General features: G+C 43.4%; 1 protein-coding gene across 4 annotated transcripts in view; it reads left to right on the top strand.

The window, feature by feature from the left end:
* The window catches only part of DPYD (dihydropyrimidine dehydrogenase), a 1,626,828-nt gene that overhangs the window by 114,232 nt on the left and 1,488,377 nt on the right, over positions 1-24,219 (top strand). Inside the window, exon 1 of one of the 4 annotated variants that reach the window (XM_077278232.1) lies at positions 19,581-19,681. The exons of 1 other annotated variant lie outside the window; for it this stretch is intronic. The gene's annotated coding sequence lies outside the window, so the exon portion shown is untranslated. 2 more of the 4 variants (XM_077278230.1, XM_077278233.1) reach the window with 2 other exon arrangements.

Genomic DNA, 24,219 nt, shown 5'->3' with positions numbered 1-24,219 from the left:
AGCAGGAGATCGTGGAACTTTCGGGTGTGCCGGTGTACATGGCAGACTGAGAGACGGTTGGAGACGGTATTGTTTCCGCCGGTGCCCTAGATGCAATATTTCCTCCTACTAAACTGGTGATTCCCTGACCCTGACTGCTTTTGGCTGGCAAAGAAACCTGCACAGATACTGCCGGTGGTGCGGAAAATGGTGGCCTTACAGTGACGGAAGGGATGTTGCGTTGCTGACTAGCTTCATTGGCCGAGGGTGCTACAACCTTAAGGGACGTTTGGTAGTTAGTCCAGGCTTGAAAATGCATGGTGGTTAAGTGTCTATGCATGCAACTAGTATTTAGACTTTTCAGATTCTGACCTCTGCTTAAGCTAGTTGAACATTTTTGACAGATGACTTTGCGCTGATCAGTTGGATGTTGTTTAAAAAAATGCCAGACTGCACTCTTCCTAGACTCGGATCCCTTTTCAGGGATTGCAGACTGAGCTTTAACCGGATGGCCACGCTGTCCTCCAACAGGTTTTGGCTTTGACACGCGTTTTGGGCCAGATACGGGCCCGGCAGATGGAACCTGTTGCGATGTTGATGCCTGCTGCGGCCCCTCCTCCACCTCCGCTTCTGAACTACTGCCGCCTGCACCCTGTTCCCCCAATGGCTGCCAATCGGGGTCAATAACTGGGTCATCTATTACCTCCTCTTCGAGCTCGTGTGCAACTTCGTCTGTGTCACTGTGTCGGTCGGTGGTATAGCGTTCGTGGCGGGGCAACATAGTCTCATCAGGGTCTGATTGTGGATCTGTACCCTGAGAGGGCAATGTGGTGGTCTGAGTCAAAGGAGCAGCATAGTACTCTGGCTGTGGCTGTGCATCAGTGCACTCCATGTCAGAATCTACTTGTAATGGGCATGGCCTGTTAAATGTTTCACTTTCTAAGCCAGGGACGGTATGTGTAAAGAGCTCCATGGAGTGACCCGTTGTGTCGCCTGCTGCATCCTTCTCTCTTGTTGTAGTTTTTGCTGAGGAGGACAAGGAAGCGACTTGTCCCTGACCGTGAACATCCACAAGCGACGCGCTGCTTTTACATTTACCAGTTTCGGAAGAGGAGGCAAAAGAGCTAGAGGCTGAGTCTGCAATGTAAGCCAAAACTTGCTGTTGCTGCTCAGCCTTTAAAAGCGGTTTTCCTACTCCCAGAAAAGAGAGCGTTCGAGGCCTTGTGTAGCCTGACGACGAAACTGGCTCCACAGCTCCAGACTTAGGTGGAATATTTTTATCCCCACGACCACCTGATGCTCCACTACCACTACCATCATTACCAGCTGACAATGAACGCCCACGACGACCTCTTGCACCAGACTTCCTCATTGTTTAAAAATCGTAACCAAACTAACTTTATTTGTTGCTGTCAAACAACTTACACGGTGAGCTATAACTTCAGTATGATTTCAATATCCCTTAACAGGTTGGTGAGACCACAAGGAAAATCAGGCACAATGTTACACACTCTGTTTTCTGTGACACCAAATCACAGAGATGACACACACGCAGGACTGTCACTCAAGCACTAATGTCAATATTAATCTCCCACCTAATTTATTTTTTTTTTTTTCTCTGTGAGACTTTAGAAACCAAATAATATTTAAAAAAAAAACAAAAAAACAAGGCTTTCTATGGCCCACTGAATGAGAGATGGCACGCACAGGAGTGGCACACAAGCCCTGACTGAGGCCAATATTTTTCTCCCACTGATTGATGTAGTGTTTTTGTGTTGAGGTTGATTTTAAAACACAAATGAAGGAAAAAAATAAAAAGGCTTTCTATGGCCCACAATTAGAGAGAGAGGTGGCACACCCAGGAGTCAAGACTGGCACACAAGCTGAAATGGCAATATTACTCTCCCACTGTTTTTTTATGTATTTTTTTTTTATTTTCAGGGAGACTTTAGAAACCAAATAATATTTAAAAAAAAAAAAAAAAACAAGGCTTTCTATGGCCCACTGAATGAGAGGGACAGAGGTGGCACACCCAGGAGTCAAGACTGGCACACAAGCTGAAATGGCAATATTACTCTCCCACTGTTTTTTTATGTATTTTTTTTTTTTATTTTCAGGGAGACTTTAGAAACCAAATAATATTAAAAAAACCAAAAAATAAATAGGCTTTCTATGGCCCACTGAATGAAAGGGAGAGAGGTGGCACACCCAGGAGTCAAGACTGGCACACAAGCTGAAAGGGCAATATTACTCTCCCACTGTTTTTTTATGTATTTTTTTTTTTTATTTTCAGGGAGACTTTAGAAACCAAATAATATTAAAAAAACCAAAAAATAAATAGGCTTTCTATGGCCCACAATTAGAGAGAGAGGTGGCACACCCAGGAGTCAAGACTGGCACACAAGCTGAAATGGCAATATTACTCTCCCACTGTTTTTTTATGTTTTTTTTTTTTATTTTCAGGGAGACTTTAGAAACCAAATAATATTAAAAAAAAAACAAAAAAACAAGGCTTTCTATGGCCCACTGAATGAGAGGGAGAGAGGTGGCACACCCAGGAGTCAAGACTGGCACACAAGCTGAAATGGCAATATTACTCTCCCACTGTTTTTTTATGTATTTTTTTTTTTTATTTTCAGGGAGACTTTAGAAACCAAATAATATTAAAAAAACCAAAAAATAAATAGGCTTTCTATGGCCCACTGAATGAAAGGGAGAGAGGTGGCACACCCAGGAGTCAAGACTGGCACACAAGCTGAAAGGGCAATATTACTCTCCCACTGTTTTTTTATGTTTTTTTTTTTTTTTCAGGGAGACTTTAGAAACCAAATAATATTAAAAAAAAAAAAAAAAAAAAAAATAGGCTTGCTATAGCCCACTGAATGAGAGATAGCACACACAGCAGTGGCACACAAGCCCTGACTGAGGCCAATATTTTTCTCCCACTGATTGATGTAGTGTTTTTGTGTTGAGGTAGATTTTAGAACACAAATCACGGAAAAAATAAATAGGCTTTCTATGGCCCACTGAATGAAAGGGAGAGAGGTGGCACACCCAGGAGTCAAGACTGGCACACAAGCTGAAAGGGCAATATTACTCTCCCACTGTTTTTTTATGTATTTTTTGTTTTTTCAGGGAGACTTTAGAAACCCAATAATATTTAAAAAAAAAAATAAATAGGCTTTCTATGGCCCACTGAATGAGAGGGAGAGAGGTGGCACACCCAGGAGTCAAGACTGGCACACAAGCTGAAAGGGCAATATTATTCTCCCACTGTTTTTTTAGGTTTTTTTTTTTTTTTTCAGGGAGAATTAGAAACCAAATAATATTAAAAAAAAAAAAAAAAAATAGGCTTGCTATAGCCCACTGAATGAGAGATAGCACACACAGCAGTGGCACACAAGCCCTGACTGAGGCCAATATTTTTCTCCCACTGATTGATGTACTGTTTTTGTGTTGAGGTAGATTTTAGAACACAAATCACGGAAAAAATAAATAGGCTTTCTATGGCCCACTCAGTGAGAGATGGCACACACAGGGATGGCACTGTAGCAGAAATGCCAATCTTAATCTCCCACAAAAAAAAAAAACAAAAAAAAAAAAAAAACTGTCCTACAATTACTATCTCCCTGCAGTAATGTAAGCCAGGTATGGCAGGCAGCAATAGGAGTGGACTGATGCACAAATTAAATAAAAAGTGTGGAAAAACAGAAAAGATAGCTGTGCAGAAAGGAAGGAACAAGAGGATATGTGCTTTGAAAAAAGCAGTTGGTTTCCACAGTGGCGTACACACAGCAATACAGCTATCACGGAGCCTTCTAGGGCAGCCCAATGAGCTACAGCGCTGAGGGGAAAAAAAAAAAAAAATAGCTTCCACAGTCCCTGCACACCGAAGGTGGTGTTGGACAGTGGAAATCGCTGCAGCACAAGCGGTTTGGTGGTTAGTGGACCCTGCCTAACGCTCTCCCTGCTTCTGATGAAGCGGCAGCAACCTGTCCCTAAGCTCAGATCAGCAGCAGTAAGATGGCGGTCGGCGGGAACGCCCCTTTATAGCCCCTGTGACGCCGCAGACAGCAAGCCAATCACTGCAATGCCCTTCTCTAAGATGGTGGGGACCAGGATCTATGTCATCACGCTGCCCACACTCTGCGTTCACCTTCATTGGCTGAGAAATGGCGCTTTTCGCGTCATTGAAACGCGACTTTGGCGCGAAAGTCGCGTACCGCATGGCCGACAAGCACAGGGGTCGGATCGGGTTTCATGAGACGCCGACTTAGCCAAAAGTCGGCGACTTTTGAAAATGATCGACCCGTTTCGCTCAACCCTACTCATGACCTCTGAATATTCAACTGAGCACACTCCAACTGTGCCCTGCTGTACCCCATAGCTCTGCACTATTTATATATTTCTTCAAGAATTTTTTTTGAGGTAACTGTGGGGTGCATGCTATTTAGTGCATTTATGCAGCAATGTCTGCAGTGTTTTTAGATTTTTTCGTTCACTTTTTTCTTTTTTCACTTTTTCACGTTTTTTGGTTAGTGTGACCTAGTGGTCAATTTGTGTGTGTATGTCTGTGGGTACCTGGGTGTGGGTAGCAAGTAGGACCCTATTAGGGTGAGAAGGGACAGTCGACGGTGAGCGGGGGCGCCATATCGAAATCTAGGGTGCCAACCTCCACTGGTAGGTAGGTCTAAGATACTTTAGGGCCACCTACAGGGACTGTGTCAGGTATATCTGCTATCTCTTCCCCATTTTTCTAGCTTACCCAACCCAGTTGGCTGATGTTGATTGCATACATTTGAGTCTTATTTATTGGAATTTTAGACAATTTAATAAAATATCACAGGTCCTGTCCTCTGGGCCATGGCCCTTCCAGTCCACCAGATAGTATTTTTTGCCACATACCACCTTGCACCCCAAGATAGAATTCACCTCGTACTCATCCGTAGATGAACCTGATGTCCCGGCAGATGACTCAGAAAACCGAGACATGTAGACGGGCTTTAAGAGGGATACATGAAAAGTGTCGGTGATACCTAGGCGCGGAGGAATAGCCAAATGGTAGACCACAGGGTTGACCTGTTCCAGAACCTTGAAAGGGCCTATGTAGCGAGGCGTAAACTTAGTTGACTCAACTCGCAGCCTGATGGTACGGGCGGAGAGCTACACTAAGTAGCCAGGAGCAAAGGTCGGAGTGGGGCCCCAGTGTGCATCAGCAGAAACCCTCATTCTCTCCTTGGAGGCCTGGATGGCATCCTGTGTGCGGTCCCAAATGTCACGTGCCTCCACCGTCCAGTCTGCCACCCTAGAATCGGTGGATAACATGGGCATGGGCACAGGGACACGTGGATGCTGGCCGTAATTAAGGAGAAATGGAGTATGCCCGGCAGAGTCGGCTACGACGTTGTTCAAGGCAAATTCCGCCCAAGGTAACAAAGATGCCCAGTCATCCTGCCTGGCGGAGACAAAATGTGGCAAGTATGTGACCAGAGTCTGGTTGGCCCTCTCTACCAACCCATTTGCAGAAGAGAGATTCAGCTCAATGCTGAGTAAACAACAGAGCCCTCTCCAGAACCGAGACGCAAACTGATGACCCCGGTCACTGACAATTTTGTCAGGCATGCCATATAGACAGAAAACATGTCTAATGAACAATGCCGCTAAGGCCCATGCAGAAGGTAACCATGGAAGCAGAACCAAGTGCACCATTTTAGAACATAGGTTTGTGACTACCCAGATAACTGTGCAACTGTGAGACTTGGGTAAGCCTACCACGAAGTCCATCCCGACCATCTCCCAGGGTCTGTCTGCCACCGGCAGGTGGTAAAGTTGCCCAGCAGGCCGTTGCCGAGGAGACCGATTCTTGGTGCAGGAGACACACGCCCGAATATAGTCCCCAACGTCACAGGCCATATGCGGCCACCAGTTTGTCCTCACCAAAAGCTCAGATGTCCTCTTGGTCCCAAAATGTCCACCCACCCTGGACAAGTGAGCCCAAGAGAGAACCTCTGGTCGCAAATTAGATGGAATGAAAGTCTTGCCTGGGGGCACAGACACTAGCAAAACCGGAGCCACAGTTATCAGGCTCTCTGAAGGGACAATAAGCCGAGGCTCCTCCTCCTCCTACTCTGATGACACTAAGGAGCGGGAGAGAGCGTCGGCATGAATGTTCTTCTCCCCACAGAGAAAATGGAGGGTAAAGTGGAACCGGGAGAAGAACATGGACCATCTGGCCTGGCGAGAATTTAGCTGTTGGACGGTTTGCAAATGCACAAATTTTTGTGGTCGGTGAAAACTTGGAAGGGAAAATGAGCCCCTTCCAGGAGGTGTCTCCACTCTGAAAAGGTCAACTTCATGGCTAGCAACTCCCTATACCCAATGGAATAATTCCTCTCTGCCGGTGTGAAGGTCTTGGAGAAGAAGCAAGGATGCTTCTGATCTTGAGCATACTTCTGGAAAAGGAATGCTCCAGCACCGATGGAAGAGGCATCCACCTCCATGATAAATGGTTTATCAACATCGGGGTGATGTAAAATGGGAGCACTAGCAAAGTGTGACTTGATAGAGAGGAAGGCCTTGGAGACCTCCTCTTACCACAATTTGGGATTAGCTCCCTTCTTGGTGAGGGCAACCAGAGGAGCTACCAAAGTTGAGAAGTGGGGATTGACTGGCGATAATAGTTGATGAACCCCATAAAGCGCTGCACCGCTTTGAGAGAATGGGGTTCCTGCCAGTCCATCACAGCCTGTAGCTTGGCGAAATCCATAGCCAATCCTTGGGCCGAGATGATATAGCCCAGGAAAGGCAAAGACTCCCGCTCAAACACGCACTTCTCCAACTTGGCATAGAGGGAGTTTGCCCATAGGAGGTCGAAGACTTTGCAAACATCTCTCCGGTGGGAGTCTATATCTGGAGAGTAGATGAGAATATCATCCAGGTAGACTGCAACCAAGGTGGAGAGCATATCCCGGAAGATATCATTCACAAAGTCTTGGAAAATGGCTGGGACGTTAGAGAGCCCAAAGGGCATCACCATGTATTCATAGTGCCCATCCCTGGTGTTAAAAGCCGTCTTCCATTCGTCCCCCTCACGGATGCGAATCAGGTTGTAAGCACCCCGCAGATCTAGTTTAGTAAACACCCTTGCTCCCCGAAGCCTATCAAAAAGATCAGATATCAGGGGCAATGGGTACTTGCTCATAACAGTGATGGCGTTAAGACCCCTGTAATCTATGCATGGACGCAATTCTCTGTTCTTCTTCTGCACGAAGAAACACCCAGCCCCTGCAGGTGACACTGACTTCCTAATGAATCCTCTTGCCAGATTCTTCTGGATGTACTGAGACATTGCCTCCCTCTCGGGAGAGACAATGGGTAGACTCTACCCTGGGGAGGCTCAGCACCAGGCAAGAGATTAATAGGACAGTCATAGGGGCGGTTATGCGGAAGGGTATCCGCAGCCCTTTTGGAGAACACGTCCGCACAGGGCCAATATTGCTTGGGGAGAGAGGAAAGATCTGCGGGTACCTCAGTAGCCACAAAAACCTCTCTGACATATCTAAGTCAGGAATAGAGGGCTATAGTTAGCCCATACAACAAAAGAGGAGATATACCTACTCAAAACAATATACTGAGACTGGAGAAAAAGGAGTCCTACTAGGTATGGATAAGGTAGAACAAGTTTCAAATTTATTAAAGTTTCACATATCATAAATTACACATAGAAAATAGATAAAAAGTGGTACTTGTGCAAGAACAACAACCTGGGGTAACCATGAGACTCCCACAGCTTTGGTCCCTTAGTGCCTATCAATGAATACATAAGGTGCATGTGCATAATATTGGGGCACAGGGGGATAAGTGCGCTGCCATGATGAAAGGACCTATCGCATGCCACAATGGGAAGATAATCACAGAGTCCAAGGTACAAAAAATGGCAACCACTTACCACTGACAAAGGCTGAAGGGTCCTGGGATGGTTGTGAGGAAAGAAAGCCCCCCGACGCGCGTTTCGTGTCACCAATCGACCGCTTTATCAATGGAGTGACACTCCCTTGATAAAGCGGTCGATTGGTGACGCGAAACGCGCGTCGGGGGGCTTTCTTTCCTCACAACCATCCCAGGACCCTTCAGCCTTTGTCAGTGGTAAGTGGTTGCCATTTTTTGTACCTTGGACTCTGTGATTATCTTCCCATTGTGGCATGCGATAGGTCCTTTCATCATGGCAGCGCACTTATCCCCCTGTGCCCCAATATTATGCACATGCACCTTATGTATTCATTGATAGGCACTAAGGGACCAAAGCTGTGGGAGTCTCATGGTTACCCCAGGTTGTTGTTCTTGCACAAGTACCACTTTTTATCTATTTTCTATGTGTAATTTATGATATGTGAAACTTTAATAAATTTGAAACTTGTTCTACCTTATCCATACCTAGTAGGACTCCTTTTTCTCCAGTCTCAGGGTACCTCAGTAGTAGCAACCTGAGCGCATTCCCTCTGACATCTACCTCCACAAGATTCACTCCATCCAAAAATTCTGCCTGTGGACCACTCAATATGAGGGGATTGGTACTGTAGCCAAGGCATCCCTAACAGGACCTCATCAATTCCATCAGGAATGATGAGCAGAGATATAATCTCCTGATGAGATGGTGACATGGATAGAGTAAATGGGATGGTCTGGTGTGTTATCTTTGAGGGCAGTGTCGACCCATTCACCACTCGTACAGTCACTGGTTTGGTGAACATCACCAGGGGTATAGTGTGTCATTGGGCGAAGGCAAATGACATAAAATTGCCCTCTGCCCCAGAATGAACGCAAAGCTCTACCGAATGAGTGGATGAGCCTATGGCAATTGTCCCCTTAAAGGACAATTTGGAGGCAAATGTCGCCGTGTCTAGTGTACCTCCACCTACTACCACTAGATGCTGACGTTTCCCCGACCGCTGGGGACATCTGATGGCAAGATGTCCTGACTGCCACAGACATGACAGACCTTGAGTGCATCAGCAATCCGGGACTTAGATCCCGCTCGTGACACCTCCATGGCCTCATGTGACTTGGGCGCCTGTTGTGAATTCTGCTCTTGGGTTCCCTCCGGTGGTTGTTGGTAGTAATGCAGTTGTCCCTGGGTTGCAATCCTGGGCAGGTGTCCCTGCTGATTGCAGCTCTGACTGGGATATTTAGGTGTGCAGGATTCATTAGCCCTTGCCAGTTGTCCATTTTTCTTGGAGGTTTTGCATCTCTGTCTGGTTCCTCCTGCCCTGCTGCCAAATCAGCAAAGATAAGTGTCTGGTTTTGTTTCTACAGCACATATGCTGTGTGCTTTACAATTCAGTACTATTCAATGTTTTTTCTTGTCCAGCTTAGACTATGTTTGGATATTTCAGTCAAGTTGGATTCTCAGGAGATGCAGATATACATTCCATGTCTTTAGTTAGATGGTGGAATTCTTGTATTATCTGCTGTGGATATTTTTAGGGTTTTTATACTGACCGCTTAGTATTCTGTCCTATCCTTTCTTATTTAGCTAGTGTGGCCTCTTTTGCTAAATCCTGATTTCTGCCTGCGTGTGTCTTTCCTCTAATACTCACAGTCAATATTTGTGGGGGGCTGCCTATAATTTGGGGTTCTGCTCTGAGGCAAGATAGAATTCCCATTTCCATCTATAGGGGTATTTAGTTCTCCGGCTGTGTCGAGGTGTCTAGGATGTGTTAGGTACACCCCACGGCTACTTCTAGTTGCGGTGACAGTTTAGGGTTTGCGGTCAGTACAGGTTCCACCTACTCCTGAGAAAGTATCATGCGGCTCCAAGGTCACCGGATCATAACAGGCGCCTGGACTGGAGATTCCAAAGGTTTAGCGAAGATGGGAGCCAGCCAAAACCTCTGCCTACACTGGGCTCGCTCTAACCTCCGCTCATTAAAATGGAGGTCAATGCGAGTGGATACAGCTATTAGCTCCTCCAGTGTGGCGAGAATCTCCCTAGTGGCCAAAGCATCCTTCACATGGTGAGCCAGCCCCCTCCAAGATACAGGGATGAGGGCTTTATCCAACCACTCCAGCTCAGATGCTAATGTCCGGAAGTGGACGGCAAAATGGCTGACCATGGACGAGCCCTGAGTCAATGCCAACAGTTGGAGTGCCGTATCGTGGGTGACTCGAGGTCCCAAAAAGACCTATTTCAGAGTGTTTAAGAAAAGCGGAGCACTCTGCACCACATGATCACGACGCTCCCACAGCGGCGTAGCCCACTCCATTGTCCTGTACGACAGAAGAGATAACGAATCCCACCTTTGCCCACTCTGTGGGAAAATGTGCAGCCAGGAGCTTGAGGTGTATTGCGCACTGGCTCGCGAAACCCCTACAAGGTGCACTATCATCAGAGTATTTATCTGGCAGCAGGAGGCGAGATAAGGTGGGAACAGGGGTGACAGTGGACAAACGTGCTGCAGCCACGTTTGCAGCCTGAACAGTTACGGCGGAAGCATCCACAGCTGAGGTTGTGCGCTCAAGAGCCACCAACCTGCCCTCCAGCTGCTGGATGTACTGCAGCAGTTGCTGTTCGTCCGCCATTACTAGCCAGACCCTAGCGCTAGTATACTGTTAGGGCTAGCGGAACACACCAAGTGATAGGGAGATAGATATGAGGTGCGTTTGCAGCCCGGGGTCCACCATGCAGAGATACCTGCTGCAAGTAATGGCGGATGGACACTGACTTCACACATGGGTTAAACTTCACCCCATGTGAAATGAAAGCGAGCTCTGTTGCCTCACAGAGTCACGCTGTACACAGGGACTAAAACCCTAACTAGAAGTTGTGCTTGCTCTGGAACTCTTCTGTGCTAACCGCACACATGAAGAAACCAGATGCTAAGCCAAGGCTAATTGCCCCCACTGACGCTAGCTGCTTGCCTGAGTGTATAGTCCCAAGGCTAAACAGACTCACACCACTTATATACAGTGTGGCAGAGTATCCACTGGCAACTGCTAAACACAAATGATACTAGCGCATGGCCGTGCGGCCATGCAAACCTTTTATAGCTGTAGCAGTTCAGGACCTTCCTTGTGGACCAATAGGAGCTGCTACAGGACCTGAGCATGTGACCCCCGACCTCCAATGAGAGGTCTTCCCCTGGGCTTGCCGCCCAACAGCACTAGTTTTAATGGCTGAACCTGGAAGGGCAGCAGTAACCAAATGTGCAGTATCTGTCCTGGCCAGGCGCTGGGACCGATGTCTCCGCTGAGCAGGCTCCACTGTGGCTGGAGAAAAATGGAAGACCGCAGCGGACATGGCTCGAGATTCCCCCTGTGCAGCGGCAGGAACTCAATGCCTAGCATACTGTATGAAAAAACACCATAAGAGGAAAAACCTCCACTAACTTCTAGAAAGAAAAAAAAAACAGTACACAGGTAAAGGTGCTTACCTGTCGCGGCTCCAAACAAATGCACTATCAAGGTGCAGCGGACCCAAGTTAAGATGGCAACTACACAAGTGCAATAATACCGATGAGCAGCCAGCCTACAATCAGGGATTGGCCACTTGGCACACCAGTGCAGACAAATACTGTAAACTATATGTGGCATGTTCACACAGAAATGCAGGGCATCTGACTCAAAGCCTATTAGTGACGTCATATGGTGGGCTTAATCAGTGCTGACTAATGCATCCTGTGTGAACAGCGGCCACAGTATACAGAGCCAACTAGGGTCCAACTGCACCCCGAAAGATATAAAATGCACAAAAACATAATAGTGTATGTAAGGTATTGGTTTATATTATGGCCACAATACTTAAGCCGGCAACCCGCGTCAAGGGTCCTTGCATCTTGCCGGTCCTACTCTAAACAAAAAACACCATAAGAGGAAAAACCTCCACTAACTTCTAGAAAGAAAAAAAAAACAGTACACAGGTAAAGGTGCTTACCTATCGCGGCCTCCAAACAAATGCACTATCAAGGTGCAGCGGACCCAAGTTAAGATGGCAACTACACAGGTGCAATAATACCGATGAGGCAGCCACCCTACAATCAGGGATTGGCCGCTTGGCACACCAGTGCAGACAAATAAACTGTATGTGGCATGTTCACACAGAAATGCAGAGCATCTGACTCAAAGCCTATTAGTGACGCCATATGGCGGGCCTAATCAGTGCTGACTAATGCATCCTGTGTGAACAGCGGCCACAGTATACAGAGCCAACTAGGGTCCACCTGCACCCCGAAAGATATAAAGTGCACAAAACCATAATAATGTATGCAAGGTATTGGTTTATATTATGGCCACAATACTTAAGCCGGCAACCCGCGTCAAGGGTCCTTGTATCTTGCCGGTCCTACTCTAAACAAAAAACACCATAAGAGGAAAAACCTCTAGCATACTGTATGTCCTTTTAAAATTTCTCTTCTTTATATTTTATTTCAAGAAAAATAGAAAAATTCTTACTTTTTCAAAAATAATACAAAATTACCAATTTTATTAATTGGGTATTCACCACATAAAAAGCATTCTACCTTTTATATTATAGCACTATTGAACAAAAAACTCACACCAAACCAAATGTTAACAATTTACAGCAAATACAGTATAGTAATTATTACACTAAGAACATGCCTGTGGGAAATATCGCACATTTCTAAGCAACAAATAATTAATTTTTTTGCTAATAAAAACAACCTGTATCCAACCATAAGGAGGTAATTTATTTTCTTCAGGTTAATTACAAGTGAAAACGATAAACAGCCCAACTGCAATGAAAGGGGCAGCAACTTTCTCACTTCATCGAACAGGTACCGGCATGGTGCATGGAAGGTTGACTCATTATAGCTTTGTCTTTATTTTTCCTTCACAAAAGGAAAAAACTTCACAAAAACACAGAAAATAATAACTAAAGATGAGCAAATGGCTTTAGTGCAACATCTCTTTTGTCTCAAATTTCATTAAATAATTCAGATTTTCCAGAATCTGAATATGTTTTTTTTTTTCAACTAAAAAAAATGTAAAAATGTAAATTCAATAAAATAAAAAAAACAACAGGTCCTCACCTATCCCAACTATGTAGTGAAGCTTCAGTCTGGTTGTCTTCTTTAGTAAGGTCTTCACTGGGCCATCTTTGGCACAAGACGTCTTCAGTTCCTTCCAGTGCCTTTCATTGTGGCTGTGTCCTGGGCTGACTGGACTAAAATATCATAGTGTGCGCCTCATAATTTTGTGGTCCAGTCAGTTTAAGAGATGCTGAAGATTTGCATCAAGGATGTCAGATTCCAGAAAATGCCAAAGATGTCAAAGTGAAGATCACATCAGTGACCAGACCAAACAATATGTCTGGACAAAAATGGGGCTATGGTGCAGAACAGACAAGGGCTGAGTGAGTATTTTTTTGTGTCTGTTTTCTTCTTACATATTTTTAAAATTAATGGGGGTCTTGATACCTTCCAGACCCTAATAATGTACATTCAATTTTCATGAAATACACTTGATGCAAATCAACTTTTCTGACTAAATTTGAGTCAATTCTCAAAGTTGACTATTAGAACATTCACTTTTCATTCATTTTAGCATTAAATGTGAAAATAAAAAATTGGGCCAAACATGTGTGATTATTTTATGTCAGAATAGTTACCATTATTCAGTACTGTCTTGTTGTTTCAAAGTTTGACAAAAATGATGCAGAAAAATGCCAGACTATATAATTTTAAGATGTGACAAAAATAATATAAAATTAACAGCTACAAAATTGAAATAGTGCTCAAAAAACTCTATTCTTTCTAAATGAAAGCGTTCTTGCCAATCATGCAGCTACTCTAACCCTTGCAAATTACAGTAGATGTCCTCATTGGGAAGGTCATATCATAAAAAAAGCATAACTAGGAGTTCAGCACAGGATGGGGAGGTTGAGGCCAAACATATTTGACTAGGCCTCTATCCTAGGTAACCATGTTTAAAATGTTGGTGGAACACCTGTAGGGGCGCATTAGCAGATGGCCGTGCAGTTACTGAAAAAAAATTCAGTGCACATAGACCAATAAGTATATTACTACATACAGTGACATACAGTGTTAGATACCAGTTCTCAAGAACATATTAAGAGATAGTACAGTTATATATAGTGACTGGTGATGTTCAGATGACTATGATGACATGTTCCTGCCATGAGTCATCTGCAGTGATTACAACAAAGACAAATTGGACTTCTCATAATTCCAAATATTGGCTGTTGATAGCCTAATGCTGAGACTGCTGCTACATTGTTTGTCCTTATTTCATCTGCGGGACATCGTATCTATGCTCCTCTTAGCGCTTCACATAGTAATAATGTCCACCTTTATGCTGCTAACATAGTAAAATAATCCCTTTTTGCCTCCAAATGGTAAAATTGCCCCCTAGAAAGTAATAATGCTATCTGAGTTCTGTAGGAAGTAATTGTACCCATATTTTGTCCCTAAAAAATAATTCCTCTTATATGAACATTATATGGTTACCCTGAGTGCCCTAATAATGTATTAATGTGCTTAGTGTCTCAGCAAAAATTATAATAATGACCACCGAGTCCCCACCTCACATACATTCACCATAGCCCCAAAGTCCCCCCAACAAAAAGGTATTCATGGCAAAAGAATCCCCCATAAAAAGTTACAGTGCACCAGAAAATAAAAAAAAATATCACAACTACACTCACCTAACCACAGATCCTGGCGAGTCCATACCACCATGGTCAGCGTTCGTGCGAAGGTGGATTGACACAGTAATATAACCGCAAGGCTTCCTGTTCTACATAGGGTTTAACTGCATCAGTCTGCCATTCACAAAGAAAATAGTGTTATGAGTGGTGGTCGCTCCAGGTGGGCTCCAAAATATAAGTTGGCCGGGGCGGCCTTTGCACACCCTGGAAGCTATGCTGCTAATTCATGGACAGATATAGTTTGCCAGAAAAAGAGCATCTTACAGAGCAGATCTCAGAAACAGGGTTATCCCTATAAGATGATCAAATGCTTTAATAAGCAATATGGACAATACCATCCTTAAACGGAATCTGTCAGTAGGATCAACCATCCTTGATCCCTTGATATCTACAATTCAGTGTCTTATTCCAAAGAAATTCACATTTTTCTTAATATATAAATGAACTGTTAAGAGCTTTGGGCCAGACATCGTTCTCCCTGAAAATCTGCCTCCAGAGATTATTTTTTATGAAAAAGATGTTACGAGTGTGAGACAGGTAATGACTGACAGTCTCCTCTCCTTTTTTACATCTACATAAAGCCTTATTGGGAATAAATGTAATTTTTAAGAAGTTTGCAGCTTTATTTTTCTGGTCAAAATATTGGACACCTAAGTGGAATGCAGTGGGCCAAGTCAATGAGTTGTCTTGGGCATCTTGGTGACTGTTACTGTATGTAATCAATTCAGTAGAGTGTTGTATCTTGCATTATTGAAAGAACCATCAAGACACATGTGGACAAAGCCTTACTAGCAAAATGGCATTTGTAATAACCCAGAATTATCTTTGTAATTGTAAAAAATTACATTGTATTTGCTAATTTCACTTTAGTTGGATTTCTCAAGTTTTGTGGATCTTATGGAATACGCAACATAAAATCATTTACTACAGTCAATCAGTGAAGGATCTAGCACAATGTACTCTACATTCCTTAAATTAAATTGCTCTTAAGGCAGAGCTTAGTGCGCAGGTGCTGATTTATCTGTGCAGATGCGAGATTTCACCCGGCTATGTGGATGGCAAAGAAGGCGTCATGCATGTCAATTATAGCATGAGCACAGCTATCAGCAGCCAGTAGGAGAGATAGAGAAGCCGGGAGGAGGGATGGAGACCACAGAAATCATGCCCATTGGACCAGACCTAGATGGTAGCCTGATTCTAACGCATCGGGTATTCTAGAAGATGTATGTAGTTTATTTATGAAGATTTTAGAATAATGCAATTTATACACAGAATTCGGCCAGCCACGACCAATTAGCAAAGCGTGGCTCAAATCCCGCGCCAATTCGTGGCCGGACTGCATCTGTTGCTGATTGTTTGCAGCCGGCCACGTAGTATATAGCACAGCCCACAGAGTATATAGCACAGCCATGTAGTATATAACACAGCCCACGGAGTATATAGCACAGCCACGTAGTATATAGTACAGCCCACGGAGTGTATAACAGCCCACATAGCATATAACACAGCCACTTAATTTAAAACAGCCCACGTAGCATATAACACAGCTCACATAGTATATAACAGCCCACACACGCAGTATATAACACGGCCCACGTAGTGTATAACACAGCCCATGTAGTATATAGCATGTCCACGTATTATATTGCACTGCCACATAGTATATTGCACAGCCCACGTAGTATATTGCACTGCCCACATAGTTTATTGCACAGCCCACATAGTACATTGCACAGCCCACATAGTACATTGCACAGCCCACGTAGTACATTGCACAGCCCACGTAGTACATTGCACAGCCCACGTAGCACATTGCACAGCCCACGTAGTATATTACACAGCCCACGTAGTATATTGCACAGCCCACATAGTACATTGCACAGCCCACGTAGTACATTGCACAGCCCACGTAGTACATTGCACAGCCCACATAGTAGATTGCACAGCCCACGTAGTACATTGCACAGCCCACGTAGTACATTGCACAGCCCACGTAGCACATTGCACAGCCCACGTAGTATATTACACAGCCCACGTAGTATATTGCACAGCCCACATAGTACATTGCACAGCCCACGTAGGATATAGCACAGCCCACGTAGTACATTGCACAGCCCACATAGTAGATTGCACAGCCCACGTAGTACATTGCACAGCCCACATAGTATATTGCACAGCCCACATAGTATATTGCACAGCCCACGTAGTATATTTCACAGCCCACGTAGTATATTGCACAGCCCACGTAGTATATAGCAATGTGAGCATCATATCCCTGTTAAAAAAATAATTAAAATAAAAAATAGTTATATACTCACCTTCCGTTGGCCCCCGGATGCAGGCGAAGCATTTACCGATGCTCCTCACGCGCTCTGGTCCCAAGAGTGCATTGCAGTCTTGCGAGATGATGATGTAGTGGTCTTGCGAGACCGCTACGTCATCATCTCACGAGACCGCAATGCATGGAGCGGTCACCGGAACGTCGCGAGGAGCAGGAAAGGCCGGTTCCTGATCAGGGGGCCGACAGACAGTGAGTATATAACTATTTTTAATTTTTTTAACATTAGATCTTTTTACTATTGATGCTGCATAGGCAGCATCAATAGTAAAAAGTTGGTCACACAGGGTTAATAGCAGCGATAACGGAGTGCGTTACATAGCGGCATAACGCGGTCCGTTAACGCTGCTATTAAACCTGTTTGAGCACTGACTGCGGGGAGTATGGAGCGGGCACTGACTGTGGGGAGGAAGGAGCGGCCATTTTGCTGCTGGACTGTGGCTGCTGCTGATTGGTCGTGGCTGTTTTGCACGACCAATCAGCGACTTGGGATTTCCGTTACAGACAGGCAGAAGGACAGAAAGACAGAAGTGACCCTTAGACAATTATATAGTAGATTGATGGACAGCAGCTCAGGCGCTGATTAAGGTCATAGTTTTAGTTGACACAGGACAAAACTGGTGACAGGATCACTTTAAAAGATAGTAAGGTGCCAGCTGCTGCAGCTCTACTGGTTAGCATATCCAACATGGTAACGCCGATAGATTGGATATAGCAAGTAATCTGTACTGCTGGTGTGCTCCCGATCAAGGAGTCAGAATCAGGTAAAAGTACTGGTAGTGCGGTTTATTCTCTATGTTTTTCAAAGTATTTCAGCTTACTCTAGAGAAGTTGGAATACTTTGAAACACTTAGAGAATAAACTGCACTTCCAAAACTTTTACCTGATTTTGACTTCTTAATCTGATATATACCAGTAGTGCAGGTCACCCGCTATCTCCAAGCTAAACATATTAACTCAACGTTTCATCTTCTTCAAGTTTGGAAGGTAACTTGAGTACTCAGAGGAAACACTGCAAGCAGAGAAAATATACTTACTGCTTGTACATGTTGCTTTTTATTGGATTTAAACCCAGAACCCCAATTCTGTAAGGCTTCATAGGTAACCATTGTGCCATTATTTTTTCTTATATTCTAGCGCACCTCTGAATAATGTTCCATGCTGCATATGTGGCCAGAATGCAAGTACAGTTTTTGTGCTGCCTGCTTGGTGGGATAAAAAGCTACCATATCTTCCAGAATTGTGAAGAAAAGCTGGATAGGAGGGCATGGATAATTATTATTGCAGATTCATTTTATGGTTGTCTCTAATATCGTTACTAGGGTCATATTTCATAAATCTGTAGTCAGCTTTTGTGCCTCGCTTTCCGAATACCTGCAGAAATGTTTTGATTCAGATTCAATGCCGACATCAATTTCTGCCCCATTATTGTTGTATCTGAAATTTTCTTATGACACAATTTACATTCTGAATTAGAAACTGCGGATGGAGACACTGATTCATAAAGACACGGCAGCGTGTTATGACTGCTTTTATGTGGACAATGTAAATGGCTCCTCTATTGTATTGTGAACTGTTTAGTAAATGTTATTTGTATTCATCATTAGAGTGTATGTACCACAAGAAGATTAAAATCTTATGTCTTCCTAAGTGCCATATAAGAGAAGAAATTCTTACGAGAATTACATTTTCCTTTGTTGGTTTAAAATTACAGACCATTGCCTACCTGCTGCTTTTCACGTCGTATTTCGGTGTACAGTATTTCCATTTTATGGAGACACATTTTTCAAGTGATTGTTGAAGCCCATTAAACTACTAGAATTGCTCAACGCTTTTAGAAACGAAAACTCATGGGGCTTTACTTCCCATCTTTTTTTGCCTTCAGCACTGAAGAGAAAACAAAGGCTCATGTTTTATGCTTTTTGGTGAATGTTGCAGTTTGATAGTTCTTGCTTCTTTCCAGTTGACTTTAACCCTTTGACGATCATTGGAAAACACTGCAAGCAAAGCAACCTCGTCGAAACATAAGCGATTTCTGTTTCCTGGCACCGAAAAGGTTGAATCCTGTTTCTAAAACTGCACATTGACTGAATGAAACATTATATTGTGTTTAATAATAGAATAATAACGAGAAGCCAGTACAATTCCGTTTCGAGTTCAAAGAATTGATGGTACGGCTTGGCACGCTGGAATTTGTACACAGCAGTAATAAAATATTTGTTTTCTTTTTGCTCTTCTGTCTTCGAGCCACTTCAAAGCCAATTCTCATTAAGATAAAGGCAGGGATGTAGATTACAGATGCCAAGCTCACATAATACCAATTTGTTAAACCCTGCTGTGAAATAGATTATTTATTAAAATGCTTTCATTCTATTAAGCTCTCCTAAATCATATTATAATTTAGATATGAAGTGCCTAATATGACCTCTAATTTAGCCCTTCCTATATTATAGATTGTAGAATAACAAAGAAGGAGACATTTCATAACATGATTTCTGCAATAAAATGACTGTTTTGTTTTGTTTTGTTTTTTTAAATAAAGCTGGAACCTTGAAATTAAACTTTGTGACACCATAGGTGCCTTCATAGTACATTTTAAGAGAATATGCATTAAAATGATATATCCTGTCAACTAAAGCCGGCTGAATCCCCCGATGTAGGTGGCCTTGACCAACAGTCGAGTAGGTTTGATTGCCTCCTCTATTGTCTCTTTACTGATAATGCTGGGAAAGATAAGAATCCACATGTCCGATTTTGGATTGATGATCATGTTCTTCTCCGCAATTTGAGGAGGAGTATGGCAAGAAAAAAAGACAGGTTTGCATAATGAGTAGTCCTGAGTACAAAGGAGCCAAGAGAAATGGCTTTTGGCAGAAAAATTGGTCCGACAACTATCTATTATGCTTAGAGCTCCTTACAGAAAATTCTCTGTTTGACTTTTATTGAATACTAGATGGCAGCCCGATTCTAAAGAATCGGGAGTCTAGAATCCATATATACTTTATTTATTCAAATGTAAGAATAATACAATTAATAAATAATAGTAAGAAAGAACAAAAAATGGCTGCACTCACCAGCTCTTGACAATTCTTGTTATTTAAGGTACAGTTACACAGGATCCATGAACATGCTTATGAGGGGAGGAATGAAAGACATCAGACAACAACTTTGCGTGTTGTGGCAAATGCCACAACAACGGTTCTTTGCTTAAGAACAATAATGTAAATAATAAATAATATGTATCAATAACTATGTATATTGGTATGTTCTATGACATTTTAAAATATTTCATTATTATGTGGAAAAGCTCTTAGTACCCATACTGGCGCATACTTGTGTGCCCATCAGGTATTTTCACAGTAATTTTACATCTGATGGGTTGGTATGAAACGTTTTTAATCATCTCTTGGGCTTAGCTAAGCCTTCATTTTAAATAATTCTAATAAGTACAACAGAAATAAAAGCCTTTTTGTGTATCCAAATTTTTTGTGTATCCAAATTTTTTGTGTTTATTTTTACAGAAGTGTAAAATTTAAGAAATCAACGTTCATAGTACACCGATGGGCTAATATAAGCATGCCCATCAACCACGTCACGGTAGCCTTTGAACTGATGGGTCCTAACTAACTGATTCCTATTTCTTAATACTCAAACCTCTTTCACATCTGCATGTTTCTGATATTTGCAGAAGTAATGTTAAAAACAATACAACTTCCACACTTGGCACCAAAGAACTGACCTACAACACACTTTCAGCAAGTGCCATGCAATGTAGATGAAGCTTGGAGTTAACTTGCAGCAAATGCGGCAAACGCGGCTTCGACAATTGCATTAAATGCAGCCACAACAAAAACACTGGTAAGTGGAGATTTTGTGGCGAAAACTGCAGAAACCACATGTGCCGCACCTGCCGCAAGTGAAGTACAAATTCCGTATACATTGCATGCAACTCACAGCAAGAGTGGCGTGGGTCAGCCCTTAGGCAGGAAGTGCAGAAATAGCCTTTTTTCCACCATAAATTCTCCAAATAGCAGAAAAATGTTGATGTGAAAGCAAAATCTCTATTCTTTCCCTATCTATCTAAATATGTACCTATCTATATATCTATTTCTATGTACAGAACACACCTGGAGATAGAGATGTGTGTGAACAGCCATCCCACCCGTCTCTTACCTGTTCACAAAAACCTCACCCTTTTTAAAAACAAAATGAAATCTCTCAGCAGCTATACTGCTGGAGCTTCAAATACAGGTTCCTATCACCAAATACAGGCATTTGGATGATACACATCTTACATCTTGTACTTAATGTGTGTTCTACTTACCTATAAAAATATGTATTGATATATCATATTTCTAAATTTATGTAGATATGATATAGAGTTATTAACCCTATATGCTAATGAGTACGTATGTTATATATGTATTTCCTACATAAGTACTTTAAATCTATATGTCTATGGCTACACTAATTTTTTTTTGTTTTTGTTTTTTTTCCTTATCTCTATACATAGAATTTGCCTATTGCTGTCTATGTTATTAGAAAAACTGAATAATGAAAAAAAGAAAAGTAACTTTAAACTAAAATATTTTTGTAGATAATATTACGTGTGAAGACTTTAGTACTATCAGCCAATAATTGTCCTTGAAGTGGTGTATTAACCACTTTAACCCTCACATTGCAACATTGCTTCACCCTGGAAAAAGCAACATACAATTGACCATGGGCAAAAGCAGGTTCTGGTAGATAAATACCAACTCGATGGAGGGTCTGGCCTTGAGATTTATTTATGGTCATTGCAAATGCGGGCTTGATGGGAAATTGTCTCCGTCTTAATTTAAAAGGTAATCCAGTCTCTGATGGACACAAATCAATTCGTGGAATGAATACCACATTTCCTGCTGCTGACCCACTAATTACTTTAGCCAGTATGATATTGGCATGTAAGGCAGTGACAATGAGCCGCGTACCATTGCAGAGACCTTTGTTTGTGTTCAGATTACGTAATAACATGACAATGGTGCCAATTTTAAGTTTCAGCCGATGTGAAGGCATTCCGGTTGGTGTTAGTGAATTCAAAAACTCAAGTGGGTATTGATCGAGGTCATCAGCTTCATCAGGATCGATGGAATCATCACTAGTGTTGAGCATTCCGATACTGCAAGTATCGGGTATCGGCCGATACTTGCTGTATCGGAATTCCGATACCGAGATCCGATATTTTTGTGATATCGGGTATCGGTATCGAAACAACATTAATGTAAAAATGTGTAAAAGAGAATTAAAATAAAAAATATTGCTATACTCACCTCTCCGACGCAGCCTGCACCTTACCGAGGGAAGCGGCAGCGTTCTTTGTTTAAAATTTGCGCTTTTCTTTCCTTTACGTGAGTCCCGGCTTGTGATTGGTTGCGTGCCACCCATGTGACCGGGACGCAACCAATCACAGCAAGCCGTGACGTAATTTCAGGTCCTTCAGGATTTTAAAATTACGTTCCGGCGTTGTGATTGGTTGCGTCGCAGTCACATGGGCGACGCAACCAATCACAGCAAGCCGTGATGTAATTTCAGGTCCTTAAGGATTTTAAAATTACGTCCCGGCTTTGTGATTGGTTGCGTCGCAGTCACATGGGAGACGCAACCAATCACAAGCCGTGACGTCACGGGAGGCTGGACACGCGCGCATTTTAAAATGGGCGCGTGTCCAGCCTCCCGTGACGTACCGGCTTGTGATTGGTTGCGCCGCGATCAACCAATCACAAGCCGGGAGGCTGGACACGCGCGCATTTTAAAATTTTAAAATGCGCGCGTGTCCAGCCTCCCGGCTTGTGATTGGTTGATCGCGGCGCAACCAATCACAAGCCGGGACGTCATGGGAGGCTGGACACGCGCCCATTTTAAAAAGCGCGCGTGTCCAGCCTCCCGTGACGTCACGGCTTGTGATTGGTTAATGGCGGCCATGTTGCCGGGACGCGGACCAATCACAGCAAGCCGTGACGTAATTTTGTCACGGCTTGCTGTGATTGGTCCGCGTCCCGGCAACATGGCGCCGTGACCAATCATAAGCCGGGACGTCACTGGAGGCTGGACACGCGCGCTTTTTAAAATGGGCGCATGTCCAGCCTCCCGTGACGTCACGGCTTGTGATTGGTTAATGGCGGCCATGTTGCCGGGACGCGGACCAATCACAGCAAGCCGTGACGTAATTTCGTCACGGCTTGCTGTGATTGGTCCGCGTCCCGGCAACATGGCCGCCCTGACCAATCACAAGCCGGGACTTCACGTAACCAAGTAAAAGTGCAAATTTTAAACAAACAACGCTGCCGGTTCCCTCGCTGAGGTCCAGGCTGCGTCGGACAGGTGAGTATAGCGATATTTTTTATTTTAATTCTTTCTTTTACACATTTATATGGATCCCAGGGCCTGAAGGAGAGTTTCCTCTCCTTCAGACCCTGGGAACCATCAGGAATACCGTCCGATACTTGAGTCCCATTGACTTGTATTGGTATCGGGTATCGGTATCGGATTGGATCCGATACTTTGCCGGTATCGGCCGATACTTTCCGATACCGATACTTTCAAGTATCGGACGGTATCGCTCAACACTAATCATCACTGATATATTCAGTATAGTCACCTATCAATAAATCCATGACTTGGGAATTGACTTTCTCAACGTCCTCATTTTTTGGACATAAAATTGCATGAGATGCAGCTGTATTTATGCTTTCGGTGTCATTCACATCAATACAAAGATTATCTCCAAAAATTTCAATTATTAAAGAGCCAGTGCATACCATGTCTGGAGGAATTTCAATTACATCATCTCCAAGGTTATGTTCATTAGATAGTTCACCATTTCCCAGTTGAAGCAACCAACTGCTGTAGTGAGGATCAATGGAGCGCATGTTGTTAATAAGTGGCAGGCCAGTAACATGTTGCCAGTGTTGTGAATATTTTATACAGCTCTCTACAACATCAGTTCTTGTCCCATGAGGGATGACAGGAAGACATTGTCTAAAGTCGCCTCCAAAAACAATCACTTTACCTCCAAACGGTGTTTTTTTCTTTGTGAGCTACATTTGTTGTCATGACATCACGTAAAACTCTATCAATGACATGCAATGCATATTTGGATAGCATTGTGCACTCATCAATAATAAAAAGTTTAGTGCTGTGCAAATCTTTTGCTGCATCGGTATCATTCTTAATCCTGGAA

This window comes from Ranitomeya variabilis, chromosome 8 (genome assembly GCF_051348905.1).
Source record: "Ranitomeya variabilis isolate aRanVar5 chromosome 8, aRanVar5.hap1, whole genome shotgun sequence".
NCBI lineage: Eukaryota > Metazoa > Chordata > Amphibia > Anura > Dendrobatidae > Ranitomeya > Ranitomeya variabilis.
This window is presented reverse-complemented; position numbering and strand designations above follow the sequence as displayed.